Raw genomic sequence first — 19,315 nt, forward strand, 5'->3', positions numbered from 1 at the left:
GTTAATATACGTACAGTCATCCCTCATCGTTTGCGGATTCCATATCTGCAAATTCACTCACCCCCTAAAATTTATTTGTAACCCCCAAATCAAGACTCAAGGTGCTTTCATAGCCACTTGCAGCCCCACATGTGCACAGAGCATCAGATAATTTGAATTGCCCGATGCACAAGGTCCCAGCCGAGGTTCCCAGCTGAGGTCAAACAAGGCTCTGCCTTTGTGTTTCAGCTCACGCTGTAAACAAGTGTCCTTTTCACCATCTACTTAGTGCCATGGTTTTTGCATTTTTTGTTGGTGATTTCATTGTTCAAAACGGCCCCCAAGCATAGTTCGGAAGGGCCATCTAGTGTCCTAAGTGCAAGAAGGCTGTGATGGGGGCTTCCCTGGTGGCGCAGTGGTTGAGAGTCTGCCTGCCGATGCAGGGGACACGGGTTCGTGCCCCGGTCCGGGAAGATCCCACATGCCGCGGAGCGACTAGGCCCGTGAGCCATGGCCGCTGAGCCTGTGCTCCGCAATGGGAGAGGCCACAGCAGGGAGAGGCCCGCGTACCGAAAAAAAAAAAAAAAGTCGGCTGTGACGTGCCTTACAGAGAAAATGCGTGTGTCCTTTAGGCCTGGGTCACAGTGCTGTGGGTTGTGAGTTCAATGTTAATTCTCCAGGTGAAACCCTATTGAACTAAATTTTATTTTCACCTTGTACACTTGAGAGCTAAAGAGACCATTAACATGGGAGTAATAATGGGTCAAAATTTACAAAATAAAGTACTGCTTTGATGTGGGAGTTGATTAAAAAATGAATCAACAATACATGTTAAATAAGATGCCTTTAAACAGAAACACACATAACACATGGTTATGTATTGATCGGTTGACAAAAATGTTGTGGCCATGGTCTCAGGAACCTAACCCTGAATTTCCCCCAGAAGCAATGGTTCAGAGTTTACCAATCCAGTGTTCAGGGCAGCTTTATAAAACAAAACTATCCCAAATACTGAGAACTGACTATACATTTATTTCCTAGTTCTGTCCCCTAAGATGGCCTAGAAGCAATGATACCTCATTAGTAACTAGCATCCAGACTGTGGTTTCTAATGCCCCTCTCCAAAAAAAGGATAAACGGCTGATAACAGGGCTGGGGCAGGGAAAATGTAAGATGCGCCTGAAGCATCTTGTAGTGGTAGAAAATAAGGAAGTGCTAAAAGTAAGGGCGGGCGGGGGGGGGGGGGAGTTGATGGGAAAACACTGTGTTAAAGAGACACAGGAGCCAAGTGGCTAAAGAAAGAACAATTTGAGCAACAAAGTAAACAACCACAGTATTGAATTATAACGTAAGAAATAAGATAAATATCCGAGTCCATATTGATATCTCAAATGACTGAATAAATACATTTACACAATGAATACATAAGTTTAATAAGTAAATATGTTTATTCAGAAGTGACAAATCTTCCTTAAAGAAGAATTCCAAATAAAAATTGTAAAAGAAAGACGGGAACTAGGAAGTCACCACCAGAACTCCACAGTGATGATTGCTGAGGCCAAGATCCGCTCAAGGATGCTCGTCAGTGGTCGAAACTTTACGGAGAAACACGATATTTACATTGCCTCAAAGTATCTCCCCCAGAATATTTATTCATTACTGTGGTTTTAACGTATGTCCACAAATTTCTTCACCAGGTCCTCCTGGAAGGACCTCTAGGAGGTGGAGCTTAACCCTCCCCCATCCAGTGTAGCCTGGATTTGGTTACTGGCTCCTAATGACGAGAGTTCGGGGAGGGGAAGGATGGTGACTCTGCAGCGGAGAAAACTGCACCACCTTGACCAGGGGATCAAGAGAGACGGACACAGACTGATAACATCACCAGCAATAAGTCAGACGTCGATAGCATCATATGAGGCAATGAGAAGAGTACCTCACCTCTGTGGTATTTTTCCCTCCACCCATAACCCCATCCTGATAATGAGGAAACATCAGACAAACCCACATTGAGGGACGTTCTACAAAATGTCTGACCAGTATTCTTCAAAAGTGTCAAGGTCATGAGAAACAAGGAAAGGCTGAGGAAATATCCCAGATTAGAGGGGTCAAAAGAGACATGATGATTAAATGATGCATGTACCCAGGATTGGATCCTGGAACAAAAAAGGTCGTCAGTGGGAAAACTAGTGAAATCCAAATAAAGTCTGTAGATTAGCTGATAGCAATGTTAATGTTTACTTTTCACCAATTTATCATGGTTTCGTGAGATGGTAACCTTGGGGGCAGCTGGGTGAAGTGTTTGGGAACTCTGCCCTGATATATGAACAATTCTCCTTAGGGCAGCAAAGGTACGGTCCACCTTGGAGTTTGGTTCTATGGTGAATAACAAGCACACAATCATTTGCCAAAAATGAGGTCAGTTGGTTTTCAAATTTTAGAATCTATGTATAGACAAGCATGAGAGCTGAAATACCATTCAAAGCAAAGGCCCGGGTGACAGCAGTTGGGAGGTAAAGGGACAGGTGAGGGAGGCCGGACTTCCTCTCTCACCCAAGAGATCCTGTCCTAAGACAGTGCACCACGTTAGAGAAGTTTAAATTCACGATTTAAAGTCATAAAATCATTACGAGAAGAAATATAAATTATAAACAAGAGAAAACATGAGGTCAGAGCAGGGGACCCATAGAGACAGTCGAGGTCCATACATCCCTGTGGCCACTAGACACGTGAACAGGTAGTGGAAGTCAGAGTGACCAGAGAAACACAGGTCAAGGATCATTTTACACTCATCTCACTGGGAACAATCTTTGAACTCTGACAATGCTCAGGGCTGGAGAGAGCAAGGATCTGTAAGATCAAGACACAGGAGGATTGAGTGGGGAGGGAGGGAGAATGTAAACAGAGGGATTGCTCTGAAAAAGAGTTGAACGTTACCTGCTAGCATTGACCATCCACACACCTTATGCCCAGGGTCTGACTCTTGGGTTTATAACCCAGAAGAAAACTCTTGAACATGTGCACCAGAAATGAGAATGAGAATGTTCACAACAGCAACAACCTGCAAACGGCTCAAATGTCCATCCATGGGGAGCAGGTGATGTTGTCATAGCACAGTCAAAATGTGTAATTACAGCACTCACACAACACGAAGGAACTTTAACAAAATACTATTAAGTGGAAAAAGGTTAGTCCAAAAAGATGAAATACAGAGTGGTACTCTTTTTAAAAAGGTAAAAACAACCAAAGTAAAAACATACTTTTCAGCATATATAGATACAATAAGATTATATAAAAAGGAAAGTGAGGGAATTAGATAAGATTCAGGCAGTGCATTAACCTGAGTGGGGAGAAGCAGGGGGTTAAATGGGTCCTACTGTGAAGGACCCATTTTGACTGCAGTGGTGGGTTTTATAAGTACTTCTTATGTTTCTAAAAATAATAACGAATTTAATAAGGTTGGCCATGCATGCAATGGTGAGAGAGTGTGTATGAATAAAAGGATTAGGGTTGGACCCATTTTGTATGCTTGAAGTCCACTTTATTTTTCAAAATAATATATCAAAAAGAGCAATGTAAGCATATGATTTACATTCATGCAGGCAACAAGCAAAGGAACTAAAACCTGACCCTGAGAACCAGAAATAGGACTGGGGCTGCAAGAATAAGGCGAGAAACTCTGACTTTCCATTTTATGCTCTTCAGTATTTAGGATGCCACCGTAGTGCTTTTCAATCATAGGAAATATATCTAATCCCTTACACGTGGAAGACTCTAAGGGCTGTGTGTGGTGTGGCTATGCCCTTGGTGGCAGAGTCCTTGGACCCGTCAGTGCCCAGAGGAGGATGCGATTTCCCCAGGCTTCACACACTGCTGCTCTAACACCGCAAAACCCAAGGAGCACGAGATAAAGGCCAACTGTTGATAAGAATTAAAAACAGAAATAAAATTCATGAATGTTGATCTGGCACCTAGGTCGGTCTTGAGCCGCAAGAACCTCAGTGCACATATCCTTTCAAATTTCCGGATATTACAAAACGTCCTGACTGAGTGAGACGTCAACCGGAAGTAGCTACCCTGCCCCGTGAGAGGGTCAACGGGAGTTGGTGCAAAATGACCAAAGTGAGCTCTGCCACCTAATTCTACCTGAGGCCTCACTTACCATCTGCCCTGCCTTCCCCATGGGATGTTACGAACGGGGTCAAAGGAGACAAAGATGCTGACAGCCATGTGGATAGCAGAGCAGCACAGGCTGGGGGCTGGAGGTCTGACATCACGGGGTCAGCGGGCTGGTGTCTCCTGAGGCCTCTCCCTTTGCCTGGCAGACGGCTGTCCTCTCCATGTCCTCCGATGGTCTCCCTCTGTATGTGTGTCCTAATCTCTTCTTCTCTTAAGGACACCAGTCAGATTACATTAAGGCTGACTCTGATGATCTCGTTCTTCCTTAATTATCTCCTTAAAGACCCTATCTGGAAATTCAGTCCTGTTCTGAATGTATGGGGTGTTATGCTTTCAACATATGAACTTTTACAGGGATACAACTCAGCCCATAACACTGTATAAATGCTGTATGACTGTGATTTTTATGATTTCATGTGTGGTAACTATACCAGCAGGTTGAGACACATATACGTTCATGTGTGTGTATCTATGTCTGCACACACACATAAAACATTCTCTTCCTACCTCCCCACAGAAATTAATTTCTAAGGTCCTGTTTCATGCCACATAATACTGACCTTGAACTCAATAGATTTCCAAGGAATTTTTACCTTGCAGACAGTTTGGATTTGTGGCTATAACACTCCTTAAAAGCCATTGTTCTCATTTCTGTTGGTGTGTCTAATTCCCTGAGAAGGTATCATAACACTATGGGATTATTTTATGCCACAATTTTTTTATTGTGGTAAAATTTACACACAGTGAAATTCACAGACCACAAGAATACAATTATGTATAAGGTTTGACAAATACATACACCCTGTAACTAACATCCCGATCAAGACAGGAGCGTTTCCGCCACCCCGGGAAGTTCTCCTGTGCCCTTCCCAGTTTTACCCTCATAGGCAACTACTGTTGCTGGGATTTCTACCACCATTGATGAGCTTTGCCTGTTTTTGAACTTCCTACAATGAAATCATAAAACATCCTAGTTCTGGGCTTCCCTGGTGGCGCAGTGGTTGAGAGTCCGCCTGCCGATGCAGGGGACACGGGTTCGTGTCCTGGTCCGGGAAGATCCCACATGCCGCGGAGCGGCTGGGCCCGTGAGCCATGGCCGCTGAGCCTGCGCGTCCGGAGCCTGTGCTCCACAACGGGAGAGGCCACAACAGTGAGAGGCCCGCGTACCGCAAAAAAAAACCAAAAAAAAACACTCTAGTTCTTAAAAACTGATTTCTGAACACATCTTCCCCCACCGCATTAAATAATTGTTATAGCTGTGACGTAATTTCCTTTTCTTGTTTTAACACCTGGTGCAGCTAACATGCATGTCACTTTGCACAGAGTACTATATGTACTGAGAACACTTCTACCCTGCCTACAACAGAATATTATGCATTAATCATAAAATTTTCTGAAGTAACCTCAAGTTAACGTTTCATCTATATAATCATACCACCACTTTCGAACATTAACATGTTGAAAAAGATCACCCCCAAGTTTCCAAGTCTGACTGGAGAAGAGTACAAAACTGGGACAAGTGGTGTCACCATAAATATCCAGTTTCCAAAAAATAACTCAGCTGCCATTTTTCACATCCCTGTTCCCCAGCCACACCAAGTCACCCACGCCTGTCACTATGGGGCAGGGCGGCCCTGGACACAAGGGCTCTCCCTGCCTGCTCCCCTCCACCATCCTCAGAGCCCCCATCACTGCTCCCTACCCCCCGTCTTCCTGAACCCCACACCCCTCTCCTCCAGGGTCGGCTCCATCCCTTCCCACGTCCCTCAGCCTCTCTGCTGCGCCCTTCCACCCATCAGCACACAGACCGTCTCCCCATCCAAAAAACTAACCTTCCCCTGGTTCCTCAAATAATTAAACACAGGATTACCATATGACCCAGCAACTCCACTCCTAGGTATATACCCAAGGGCAGTGGAAGCAGGGTCTTGAAAAGGTATTCGTCCACCCATGTCCCTTGCAGCATTATCCATCATAGCTAAACTGTGGATGCATCCCAAGTGTCCATCGATGGACAAATGGATAAACAAAATGTGGTCTATCCATACAACAGAATATTATTCAGCCTTAAAAAGGAAGGGAACACTGACACCTGCTACAGCGTGGATGAATCTTAAGGACATTATCCCCAGTGAAATAAGCGAGACACAAAAGGACAAACATTAAATGAGTCCACTTATATGAGGCCCCTAGAACAGTCAAATTCCAAGAGACAGAAAGTAAAACGGTAGTTGCCGGGGGCTGGGGGGAGGGGAGAATGGAGAGTTAGTGTTTCACAGGTGCAGAGCGTCTGTTTGGGACGATGAAAAGAGTGCTGTGGGTGCATGCTGGTGGCCCACACTAAGTGACTCATGATCCAACTGCCCAAGCCAACGGACCATTCTCAGAAATCAGTAGAATTTGACGCTGTTTAGCCAGTTCCACAGCTGCAAACCCACTACTGCCTTGGCTCTTCCCCACGATCCCTGAGAGACAGTTGTGTGTGGGTGTGTGGGTGTGAACACACTTTATAAATAAGGCACGCATTTATGAATACACACGTGTGTATCCCATGCTCGCACAGCTGTTTGTGGGCCACCTGCTCCCACTGCCAGGCACCGTGCCGGTCAGTGTTCACAAGAGACCATCTCATCGAATCCCCCAAACCATCCTATGTTGCTTCCTGACTCTCCCACCATCCCCAGTGATTCTTCCTTGCTTTCTTTCCTGGCAGTGTCACATGATGGTCCCTTGGGGTTCTGTCCCTCGCTATCCTCCCAGGAGAGCAGGGGAGCTCAGGCACCCTCTTGGCCCCCTGCTCTTTCTGTGGCAATGGCTCCGAGGCGCCGTCTCCAGCCTGGGCCTCTGCTGAGCTCCAGACACTCTCACCATGTGCTCATCCCACTTACACATGGATCCCCCCCGGACTCTCAAACTCGACACAGACAACGCCAACACCATTCCCTCTCCAACATCTGTGTTCCTCGTTCTAAAAACCTCTCTTGTCTCACAGTTGTTCATTTGACTCAAAATCTCAGTGGTTTATAGGAATAACAACCCATTTCCCACCTCCCGATCAGTGTCCGGGGATTGCAGTGGCTCAGGTTCACGCTGTCCTCCCTCCAGGACGAGGCTGGGGGAGTGGCCACTCCCGCCATGTGGTTCATCACTAAACGAGGACAAGAGAGGGTGAGCCAGGCGCTGGTTCCCGGGGCTCCCGCTCAGAAATGATGGAGCCTCATCCTCGGGGACCGGCCACCCTTACCCCTCTGGAAAGAGCCCTCGGCTCCCTCAGGCACAAGATGCTCTGCATTTTCTCCACAGTGAAGCCTCCAGCACATCTATGGGAAGACAGGACCCAGCCAGAAGTCCCTGGGTCAGATCATTTTTGCCTCAAATTCCATTCATTCACTCGCATTTATTGAGAACCAAGCAGCAGTGTTGAAGGGGCCAGGGGCACACCAAGGAAAAAGATAAAGATCCCTGCCCTCAGGGAGCGCACATCTGGGCAGGAAGCGACAAAGCAATGGACATGATAAATAAGTTATATGGTATGTCAGGAGCTACAGGGAAAGCAGGGAAGAGCTGAGTGAGGTGAGAGGGATCAGGACACCCACGGCGCAGGGGACGGGGCACACAGAGCTCAGTAGACGGTGAATGTCACACCGTAGAGGTTGCTGTCCATGGAAATACATTAGACTTACAAACAGCTACTGACACACGAGGTCGTCAAGATACAGATTTTATCTTTTCATCTCAACCATGACAACCTGGGATGATGGAAGCGCTCACGGCAAGAAAAAACTCCCCGTCTGGGTCCTGATGGAAGAGTTTGCACCTGGTGATCACCCCATCTCCCCGTGCGGATCCACTGTCAAGAAAGGGGCAGGGGGCTTCCCAGGTGGCACAGTGGTTGAGAGTCCGCCTACCGATGCAGGGAACGCGGGTTCGTGCCCCGGTCCGGGAAGATCCCACATGCCGCGGAGCGGCTGGGCCCGTGAGCCATGGCCGCTGAGCCTGCGCGTCCGGAGCCTGTGCTCCACAATGGGAGAGGCCACAGCAGTGAGAGGCCCGCGTACCGCAAAAAAAAAAAAAGAAGAAAGGGGCAGGATGCGTTCAGAATAGGATGCATCCATGTCTCCAGGTAAACCTTATATAAATCAGACAAACCCTGTGAACGTTGGCGTGGGGAGATGACTGTCCAAACCAGGTACGCGGGGCCCCCCTGGGGCATTGGGTAAAGGCCAGTAGCTGCCCCAACAAGTCCCCCACTAACCTGGAAGGCTGTGCTCTACCAGCTGTGAAAAACAACCCCTGGAACCCAGCCCTGATTAGAATGTTTCTTCTTGAAAAAATCGTATTTCATTTGTAATATCAAAGACAGGGAACTCTGGGCCACGGTCAGCAGCGGGTTCTTCTCGAGAGAACTGGTTCTTCTCAGCAGTTTGTCCTGATTTTCAGCAAAACAGGCCCCGGTGGCCACACAGGTGTGCACTCACAGGACGGCACAGTCAGGGCAGCAGCCTGGGTCCAGGCCAGACAGAAACCACGGGTGGTGACCAACCCCCTCTCCCCAGCAGCCCTTTCAAACCAGGGCAGCATCTGGGAGGAGACACACCTCGCGTTCTCATCCACTTAGGAACAGAGTGTAGACATAGGTTCTGGTAACTGGGAGGCCCCACCGCACTTCTGGGCCTAAAGGGGGCAGAGGTTCTGGTGGCCTTTACAGCTGTCGCTGTTCCCACGGTCATCCCTCAGGGGTGGCTGCTCACCAGCCCCCCTGTGCTACACAGGTCAGAGCGAAGGGGTCCCCGGCAGCCACTGTCGTGGGCATCCTGCAGACACGGCCGAGGCCACCAGTGCACACAGGGGAGCCGAGGTTCTGACCAGCTCTCCCCCGGACCAAGACCTTCTCCCTGTGCTGGGGTCTCGAGCATGCCCACCGCATTCCCAAACACCAGAAACGCAGGGAAGAAGCTCTGCCCTGGGAATGAGTGAGTTAGGAAGAACCAAGGAGCAGGACCAAGTCGACATCTGTTAGACCCTCAAAGCAGCCTCGGGGGGCTTCCCTGGTGGCGCAGTGGTTGAGGGTCTGCCTGCCAATGCAGGGGACACGGGTTCGGGCCCTGGTCTGGGAGGATCCCACATGCCGCGGAGCAACTGGGCCCATGAGCCACAATTACTGAGCCTGCGCGTCGGGAGCCTGTGCTCCGCAGAGAACAGGAGAGGCAGCGATAGTGAGAGGCCCGCGCACCGCGATGAAGAGTGGCCCCCACTTGCCGCAACTAGAGAAGGTCCTCGCACAGAAGCGAGGACCCAACACAGCCATAAATAAATTAATTAATTAAAAAAAAACCAAAACAGCCTCGGGGCAAGGCCACGGCTCTGATGGGTGTTCCTCACTCAATGACAGCAGGATGACCAGGTGTGGAATGCATGACCTAACGCCAACCCGAGTGAAGACGACTAGAGAGGCAACACATCTCTGAAAAGAGGACACGTGGTCCTGTACTGACCACTCCTAGGCCGAGACCTTGACTCTAGAGAAGGGAGGGACCGTAGCACCAACAAGGTTGAAGTACGGATGTGCTGGACCTCTAAGACCATGGAAGACAAAGCTGTGGACCGATGCTGACCCCCCCCCGCCTCCATCCTCACAGAGGACCCATCTGCTTGGGAGCCAATGCGTCCAACAAGCACTGCTTTCCCAGACCACCAGACCACCTTCGCCTGGGGTGGCTGTGTGACCCCGTTCTGGCTAAAGAGATGCATGTGGAAGTCTGCTATGCGGCACTTTGAAGACTTTTTCTTCCCTGAAACAGGTGCTTTCTGTTTCCAGGTCTCGCTGCCCAGCAGACAGACATATGATGGGGATAGGAGGTCACGCTGCTGTAACCCTGAGACCAGAAGCGTGGGGCAGAGCCCAATGCTGAAAGTGGCAGGCAGAGAGAGGAAGAGCCTGGGTCCCCAGTGGCTCCATGAGATGGGGAGAGGGTAGGATCAGCCTTTTCTTTACAGTTCATATTGTTTCACTTCCGTCCTCCTTCTCTATGGCTGCTGTGACAAATTACTGCAAAGTCAGCAGCTCAAAGCTACACAAATTTGTCATCTTACAGTTCTGTAGGTTAGAAGCCAGACACGGGTCTCACTAGGCCGAAATCAAGGTGCCAGTAGGGCTGCGTCCTTTTTGGAGGCTCTGGGATGAATCCATTTCCTGGCCTTTTCCAGCTTCTTCCCACACTCCTTGGCTCACAGCCCCTTCCTCCATCCGCAAAGCCAGCTGTGTGGTCTCTCTCTGACCCCTCACCGTAGCCACATCTCCTTCCAGCTCTCCTCTTCTGTCTCCCTCTTCCACTTAGAAGGACGCTGGGCTCAGCCAGATAAGGCCGGGCAATCTGTCTTCTCAAGGTCAGCTGATTAGCAACTTTAACTCCATCCACACCCCCTTTGTCGCATAACCTGAAAGGTCCCCAGGATTAAGATGTGCACGCCTGTCGGGGGTGGTGGTGGTGGTGGTTATTATTCTGCCAACCACAAATTCTTACAATAAGCATAAACTCCTTCTGTAACTGGAAACACAAGTCAAACAATTTAAAATTATTTTTTAGGTTCCACATATCAGTGGAAACATACAGAATTTGTCTGACTTATTTCACTTAGCACAATACCCTCCATATCCATCCATGTTGTTACAAATGGCAAAACTTCATTCTTTTTTATGGCTGAGTAGTATTCCATTGTAGGTACATACCACATCTTCTTTATTCATTCCTCTGTCGTTGGACATTTAGGTTGCTTCCATGTCCTGGCTGCTGTAAATAGTGCTGCAATGAACATTGGGGTGAATATGTCCTTTCGAATTATGGGTTTTCTTTGGATACATGTCCCGGAGTGGGACTGCTGAATCATATGGCAACTCTATTTTTAGTTTTTCAAGGAAGCTCCATACTGTTCTCCATCGTGGCTGCACCAAGTTACATTCCCACCAACAGTGCACGAGGGTTCCCTTTTCTCCACATCCTTGTCAACACTGGTTATTTCTTGCCTTTTTGACAATAGCCGTTCTGTTAGGTGTGAGGTGATATCTCATTGTTGGGACCATGATCCAACAAATTAGAAAAGTAATCCAACTTTTGAAGCACATTGAATCAAGTAAGCCATCGAAGATTTCCACAGAGAAAAGAAGCCGTTCTGTGGCTGGATGAGGCTAAAACACATCTAAGCACCTGTGCTACCCAGCAGATGTGCCTCCCCCTCGCCAGACGCACGGTGAGGGGAGTTCTGAGCAGCACACGGCTTCATGATCTACCAGGCTGAGGTCCCCTCACTACCACCCACTTCCCATTCCATCCAAAAAGTATCCAGGGGGCTTTCCTGGTGGCTCAGTGGTTAAGAACCCACCTGCCAATGCAGGGGACACGGGTTCGAGCCCTGGTCCCAGAAGATCCCACATGCTGCGGAGCAACTAAGCCCGGGCGCCACAACTACTGAGCATGTGCCCTAGAGCACGCGAGCCACAACTACTGCAGCCCGCGCACCTAAAGCCCGTGCTCAGCAACAAGACAAGCCACCACGATGAGAAGCCCGCGCACCACAACAAAGAGTAGCCCCCGCTCGCCACAACTAGAGAAAGCCCACATGCAGCAACGAAGACCCAATGCGGCCAAAATATAAATTAAAAAAAAAAAAAAAAACTTATCCAGGTTCTTGAATAACTTTTTAGTTTCTTAAAAATAAGGCTAATGTAACTTCCAATTATTTAATTTTTCCATTTAATAAATATAGTAACAAGGTCCTTTCCTTTCTTTCTTTTATTGAGTTATAGTTGACCTACAATATTATACATTTCAGGTATACAAAATTACAGAACACTTCACGAATTTTCATCTCATCCTAGCACAGAAGCCATGCTAATAATCTCAGTATCGTTCCAATTTTGGTACAGGTGCTGCTGAAGTGATCACAAGACCCTTTTCTTTCTAATTTTAAGCTACCAGGTGTGCTTGTAAAAACACTGGCCTGCAGGTGGATCGTTCTTCTGTCTGGACACAAGCCCTCCTTAAAACAGCACAAAGGGAGGAAAAGACATCCCTCGTGAACAGCGGGGGCTTGCAGACGTGAAGTGAAGATACACAGTGGACATTCAGGAGTCCCTGTGGCTGGCACCCGTCAGCCCTTCAGCCCTGACGTAGGGATGCTCCTGATACGGAATTCACCTCCTTCAGGAACCTCAGAATCGGTACCTGGGCACCAAGCAGGGCAGCTCTGACTGCCTGCTGTGGAAAGTCGGCCTGGGTCACAAAGTCCACTCTGTACTGTACCCTAAATGGCATTAATGACTCTTTCCGCCAGTGCCCTGGCATTGAGCATTGATACAACCAACGTAATCGTATGCGTGATGCTCACGGGTAGGCAGAGAAACCATCAACAAATGAAAGTGTTCATCTCAAGAACCAAAAGAATGCAGAGCTCTATCTTTTCGAATCAGTGATGAAACAGTTCACATGCAAGCTTCTGAAAACTCTTTCCCATGATAAATTTTACGTTGCCTCAGTAAAGCTGAAAATGAGACGGCTCAACCAGGAGGATCAGAGTTAATCTTGCTTTCTCCATCTGCTTCTCTAGGTAACTCACACTATTTGAAATTAGCTTTGGAAAAAGTAATCTGAAAACATCTTTGAAAATAGAAGATACACAAATACAACGTGGGTTTTCCAGAGATGATGACCTAGGGACACTTAACTCCAAGAACACCATCCCCTTGTCCTCCCCCACCCCCAAGGCCCCTGAGGCCAGCTGCAGACTGCACCCTCCCTGCTGGTCAGTAAAGGAGAGCCCGGCCTCCAGGAGCTCAAGGCAGCAGACCCTCCGAGCCGCCCCCAAACGCGTGCACCTGGTCTCTGATTCTGAGGCTCCCTGGATAGAACGACACACCTGCTGGAAATTTTGCGGAAACACTCCTTCATTTAAAAACAAACACTGTTCATTTAGGAAATGGCTCAAAAGAGATGAGAGGATGTTATTACGGTCACTGCAGGATGGGCCAGATGAGAACGAGAACCGGACATTGAAGCGTAGTTGCCGAACTGGGCTTTTCCTTTCATCTAGGAAACTGATCTACCCCAACCAGAGGGGTCTGACTGAAGATGAGAAAGGAAAACACTGAGGTCCGGGGAAGCAGGGCAGCCTTCGCACAGGTCTGGAGTCCCTTGTGACATCTGAACGAGGATCAGAGGGGCAGGCAGCAGGTTGCAACGGCCTCCATGAAGGGACACATGTGAGCAGAGGCCCTGGGGAGGCCCGAGAGGGTGGCCCACCTCTGGGGACATGGAAGACTGCAGCTCTGGCTGGACATGGGAGAAGCGGGGGAAGGAGACTGACCGGTGAGATGCACACAAACACCGACAGCTCTCTACGTTCATGACATGCTGAACGTGGGTAATGACCCCTTATTTATTCTATAGAACAGACACTCAGCGGCGTAAGTTACCAGTATGTCACTCATCCTCAAGGACCACTAAAAGCACAGAAGATGAAAAATGACGAAAACTTTACTATTAGAGAAGAAAACAGATCTCATGCCCATAGCTACACTTTGAACCCATTACCAAAATGATGTGCTGACTTCAGACTCAAGACCTTTATTTACTATTTTTACCATCCTCAAAGATTCTGTATCACTTTATGGTTTAAGTAGCCAAACACTTTGTAGATTATTACACATAAGGAGGAGGGTTCTTCATCTTTTTTTTTTTTTTTTTGCAGTACACGGGCATCCCCCTGTTGTGGCCTGTCCCGTTGCGGAGCACAGGCTCCAGACGCGCAGGCTCAGCGGCCATGGCTCAGGGGCCCAGCCGCTCCGCGGCATGTGGGATCTTCCCGGACCGGGGCACGAACCCGTGTCCCCTGCATCGGCAGGCGGACTCTCAACCACCACGCCACCAGGGAAGCCCTAAAAAGCGTTTCTTGAAAAAAACAGATAAGTTCTAGAATGTGAAATGCCTGTTTTTTATATTGTTACCTTGGCTCCTTTGAAATGCGTAATTTCTAGCTTCATCTTGTAGACTTTCCGACAGAGACAACTCTCAAATAACTCCCTGAACCCAGACTGGAAGGGTTTAATACACATTTCATTTACACCAACTCACACACATGTAGTGGCTTAAGGCTGTCGCTGGCTGTTTGCTTTTCAGCAGCCCTGAGTCAGGAGCTGATGGACCCACACTGCCTCAACGCCCACTTCCACGCAGGCAATATGGGCATGCGGGTGGCGGGAAACCCCAGGCGGCAGGGATTTTGAGCAACAAGTAACCAGAAAAGGTAACCCAAGACCCTCAGCTGCCAGGGGCCTTGGAAACCCCAGGGAGGGGCCCTCCTGCCACCCTGTGACACAACCAACTTTGGCTAAGAAGACGCTGAACCTGGAACACAGATGACCTTTGTGCTCTAACATTTCATTTTTCTAAGTGGACTCTGACATCAGGGTCCCTCACGCTGCACCAAACGAAAGTCCTACCTGCCTCGGCTTCAGAAAGCAGATCCTAAGAAGGGAGGAAATCCTGCTGCTGCTCGGACAGCGTCTGTCCATCCTCCAGATGTGGGCGCCACTCCCCAAGCTCCCCACCTCCTCTTCTTTCCTTAAACACTTCACTACCAGGAGCTATCACCTGTCAACTATAGAACCATTTCGTTCATCTAAAGGAATGTATTTAAGGGGTGCCTCACATAACAGTCAAAGACAAACCCCCAAAACAAGCAGGGGGTAAGATGACGGGGCAGTCATGCCCCATGAGAAGTGGAGGCGGCTGGAAGTGGGAGCGGCAGGAAGGGCGGGGGGGCGGCAGGAAGGGTACGAAGGACCTAAAGCCAGGGGCCGGGTCAGGCTGGAGGAGCAGCAGGAAAAGTGAGCAGAAATGGGGGGAACAGCCGAGAGGGGCCAAAAGGAAATTAACTGGACGACAAAGACCCAAACAATGAGCCGACAGGAAAGGAACCAGGCCCCACCCCCCTTCCTCCCACCCTTGTGACAGTCAGCAGAGGTACTGCCCACACACAACAGAAGGATGGGATCAGAAATATCCCGGGGTTTTTGTTTGTTTGTTTGTTTTTGTTTTTATTTTTTGCGGTACGCGGGCCTCTCACTGTTGTGGCCTCTCCCGTTGCGGAGCACAGGCTCCAGACGCGCAGGCTCAGCGGCCATGGCTCACGGGCCCAGCCGCTCCGCGGCATGTGGGATCTTCCCGGACCGGGCCATGAACCCGCGTTCCCTGCATCGGCAGGTGGACTCTCAACCACTGCGCCACCAGGGAAGCCCTATCCCGGGTTTTAAATGCCAGGTCAATGCTATACCAAGGGACCCCTGAGAAGACAGCCACGGTCACCAGCTGTCACCAGACAGGACAGTGCAGGGACAGAAAACTTAGCAACGTCCCCAAAGGCAGAGGTCACAGTGCTTTCATGTCCAGCCGACACTCTCATAACTGTGTCCTCAGAGTGGGAGTGGGCATGGAGGGGTCACTGCAGTTCAAGTCTATTCACAAACCTCCTCTGTCTTTGGAGGGACTAAAAACACACATTGACCTAACTGAGAGGTTAACCATGGGTGTCTGGCCCTGACTTCAAAACACAGGGAACACTCAGTCCTGCTGAGTGGAATCTTTGCAAGGGTCCATGGACTCCACCTCTGGGAAGCAGACACCCAGGGAGGGGACTAGTGGCTCTGTCCCAGGGCCACACAGAAGGGACAGGCCTTGGCCAATGCTCCAGGCCGCCTTTGTGTCCAGTTTTGACAGTAATACATCCTCCAGGAAGGACGTGGCGAAAGCACAGAAAAGAATAAAGGAAATAATATCCATCACCCCCTGGAGATAACCACTGCTCACGTTTTGACCTGGTTGCATTCAGGCGTTTTTTTTTCCTGCACACATACATTGTGCAAAATTGGAATTCTACTGTAGCAGGAATCTTGTTGTGTTTGTTTAACATAACATGAGGATTCCCCCAGGCCACTGAATATTCTTTGAAAATATGCTTTTAATGGCCATATAATTTAGAAATGACTACTGTAACCATTCTGCTATTGCTAGAGATTCAGGTGGCTTCCAATTTCCAACTAAGATAAATAAAGCCACAGTGAGTATCTTCACACATACATTTTATTGATATCCCTGATTTTAGTATAAACCCTTCAAAAGAGGATGACTGAGTCAAAGGGTATAAACATTTGTTTTCCACAAGATTGCCCCCATTGACATTGCCTCCAGTGGGTATGAGAGTATTTACCCTCCTATATGCTGGCCCACACCGAGGATAAATATTTGAAAGACCTTTCACCAGTTTGGTGGAAAAGAAAAGAAGGAAGGAAGGAAGGGAGGGAGGAAGGGAAGAAGAAGTGTTTTAATTTGCATTTTTCTGATTACTTATGGGGTTCATCACTTTCTGTTTATTTACCTTTCATATTTCTTCAGGGACATGCCGACTAGAGTTTGTTGCAGACTTTTTCCATCTGATGGTAATGGGTTCCTATTGATTTATGACTGCTTTTAGTATAATAAGGATGGATTGGCAGGTAGACAGTGTTATGTCCTGACTTGCCGATTCTGGTGATACACACAGGATGCTAATGCACTTGTGGTCAGCTGTTTCAACCTTTCCCTTATTAAGTCTTCCACGCAAGTAGAGTGTCATGGTCCTTCAGCTGGGAATCCAACCCCAGCTCCCCCACTGTGTGTCCCTCTCTTTGCCTCAACTTCCTTGATTGCAAAAGGAAGATAATGAGAGTGCATTCACTACATGAGGTCAGTACGTGGCAGACAATCTGGTAGCTGGCCCTGAACGACCCGCCTCCTGGTGTTCACACGGAACCCCTTCAGGTCCAGCGTGAGGAGTGCCCAGGGGCCTGCCCACAGCCGCCGAGTGAGCTCGGAACCCAGGTCCCCCTGCCCTCCCCGGGCAGCACCTCGAGATGACGCAGCCCCGGCTGACACCTTCACTGCACGCTGGGAGACCCTGACCCGAGGACCCGGACAAGCCGTGCCCGGATTCTGACCCACAGAAACTGTGATGTACGAGCGTTGGTTGTTCTCAGCTGCTAAGTCTAGGGGTGGTTTTTTATGCAGCAGGAGATAACTAACACATGATACACGGAAAGTACTCAGAAGAGTGCCTGTGGCAGATTGCAAAAGAGTCTAGCGCACGGCCACTCCTCCCGTGAAAAGATGGAGTCCTTCTCCCCGCCTGGAGCTGGGCTTGACTGTTAACTTGCTTGGACCAAGAAAGCAGAGGCACAGGTGAGGCAGAGACCTGAAAGGCACCTGCATACCAGGGCTTGCCCTCTTGCTACTCTCAGAACCTACCACCACCCTGCGAAGGAGCCCCCCCTGCAGGGCTGAGACCACATGGCCAAGTGACCCCCGATGTGCCCCCAGCTGACAACCAGCCCCACTAGACGTGCAGGAGGCCATCCCTGCAGACCCCTGAGTGGGCCCAACCAGAGAGCCACCCGGCTACACCCAGCACACATTCCCAACCCAACTCACGGGCTGAATGAGTTGCTACTGGGAAGTTCCAGGGTGGTGTGTCATGCAGCACTCGCTGACTGACAGAGCTGCCATTCTCATTACCACTACTGTTATTCTCTTGGGATCAATTATGCGGCCACTCATATTTCTTAGCAGTGCATTTATGCTTTTACTTTTTACTTTATCCACTGGAAACTTACTGTGGTATATGATGCTAGGTTTCATATATTAGAATCTAGAGGATTGTAGGATATCATTTCCATTCATCACTTCTATTTGTATACTAGCAAACCTTGAACCAATACCATATGAGCTCTGTTTTAATTTGGGCCAGGATATTATTATAGGCTCTTCTGCTGGGGCACGCCAGGACAAACTCTCATTAATCCAACTGCAGGGAAGGTGTCAGAGAAGAACAGGGATATGAATCTAGGACCAGCAGGTGGAAGAGGTGCAGACAGTTGCCGTTACCTGAGGGAGGACCCCAAGGCACCGTCCTCTGAAATCAACACTAAACCCATTCCAAGTCTCTCCATCAGTCAGTGGTCAAACCTCACAAGCTCTCTCCACGGGCAGCACCAGGCACTGTAGGGGGATGGGCAGGGTGCAGGCAGAGATGGCACAAGGCCTGCTCTCCATGCTCACAACCTTATGGGGGGACAGTCCCAAACAAAACCTCTGCAGATCGTATTTCAAATACACACAAACACAAACTAACACAATGCAAGCAACATAATGGCTAAGGGGAGCTTAGGAGTCCCTGAGGTCAATCATGGAAGACTTCCTGGAGGAGGGTTTTCAGATTTTGAGGCATAGGATTTAGCAAAGAGAGGGTGTGTGCAAAGGCAGCAAGCAGGAAGGAATAACTCATGTACAGTGAGCAGATTTCTATGGTTAGAGCAGAAAGTCTGAACAGATACACTAAGAAGTGAGTTTGATGAAGAGATAAGCATCAATTTGATTGGGGGATCATTCAACGTTACGTCTTCAAAACAAGTAAGCAAACAATGTTTTGTTAGGTAACATGGGAAGAGACTATAGGTGGAGCACTGACCCCTCTGCTATTGAAACAGTCTGTCATGGACACAGCATCCCCAAACCACTCCAAGACCTGCCTTCTCCAGAACTCTTAGGAAGTGGCAAGAGAGGGATCTCAAAGGGCAGAAGGTGTCATAGTGCAACTCCCAGAAGCAGAGATGCAAGAGGCCAGCACGCCTGGCTGTCCATGTCCAGTCACTGATTCTTAGCGGAGGGCAGCCGTGGGTAGGCTAAGAAACTGACTTCTTGGCTTCTTTACATTGTGGTGAATATCAGCTCTGATCCTAAAAGTTTAGAAATTAAAACGTGAAAATGAGTGGAGCCCTGATCTACAGGACCTGCTCACGGCCCTGAGGTCAGTAAGGGCACAAACCCTTCCCCGGTCTTTCATCCCTGGCAGACCTCCCACCCTGGGAAGCAGCTGTACCATTCAAGACAGTGGCCCCGGTCCCGAGGCTTTGCGGGAAATCTGCACCAGAACTGACTCAGGCACTCGGGGCAGAGGCGCCAAAGGGGTCAGAGCGCGCCCTGAGCCCTAATGAATGCCCGTCCTGTGGGTGCTGACACCAGGGCCCAATTCTGCTGCCGTGTGCTTCACTGCGCCTGCTCTTATGTATCCCTGT

The 19,315-nt window shown here is 49.0% G+C and overlaps 1 protein-coding gene and 1 non-coding gene across 7 annotated transcripts in view; both read right to left on the reverse strand.

Annotated features, from left to right (window-relative positions):
- Positions 1 to 19,315, reverse strand: part of ENTREP2 (endosomal transmembrane epsin interactor 2) — a 363,839-nt gene that overhangs the window by 220,526 nt on the left and 123,998 nt on the right. The gene's annotated exons all lie outside the window — the stretch shown is intronic.
- LOC137207274 (U6 spliceosomal RNA) lies at positions 11,992 to 12,098 on the reverse strand. The gene has a single exon (XR_010935015.1). It is a non-coding gene; the product is annotated as a U6 spliceosomal RNA (small nuclear RNA).

The sequence above is a fragment of the Pseudorca crassidens genome, chromosome 1 (assembly GCF_039906515.1).
Source record: "Pseudorca crassidens isolate mPseCra1 chromosome 1, mPseCra1.hap1, whole genome shotgun sequence".
Taxonomy (NCBI): domain Eukaryota; kingdom Metazoa; phylum Chordata; class Mammalia; order Artiodactyla; family Delphinidae; genus Pseudorca; species Pseudorca crassidens.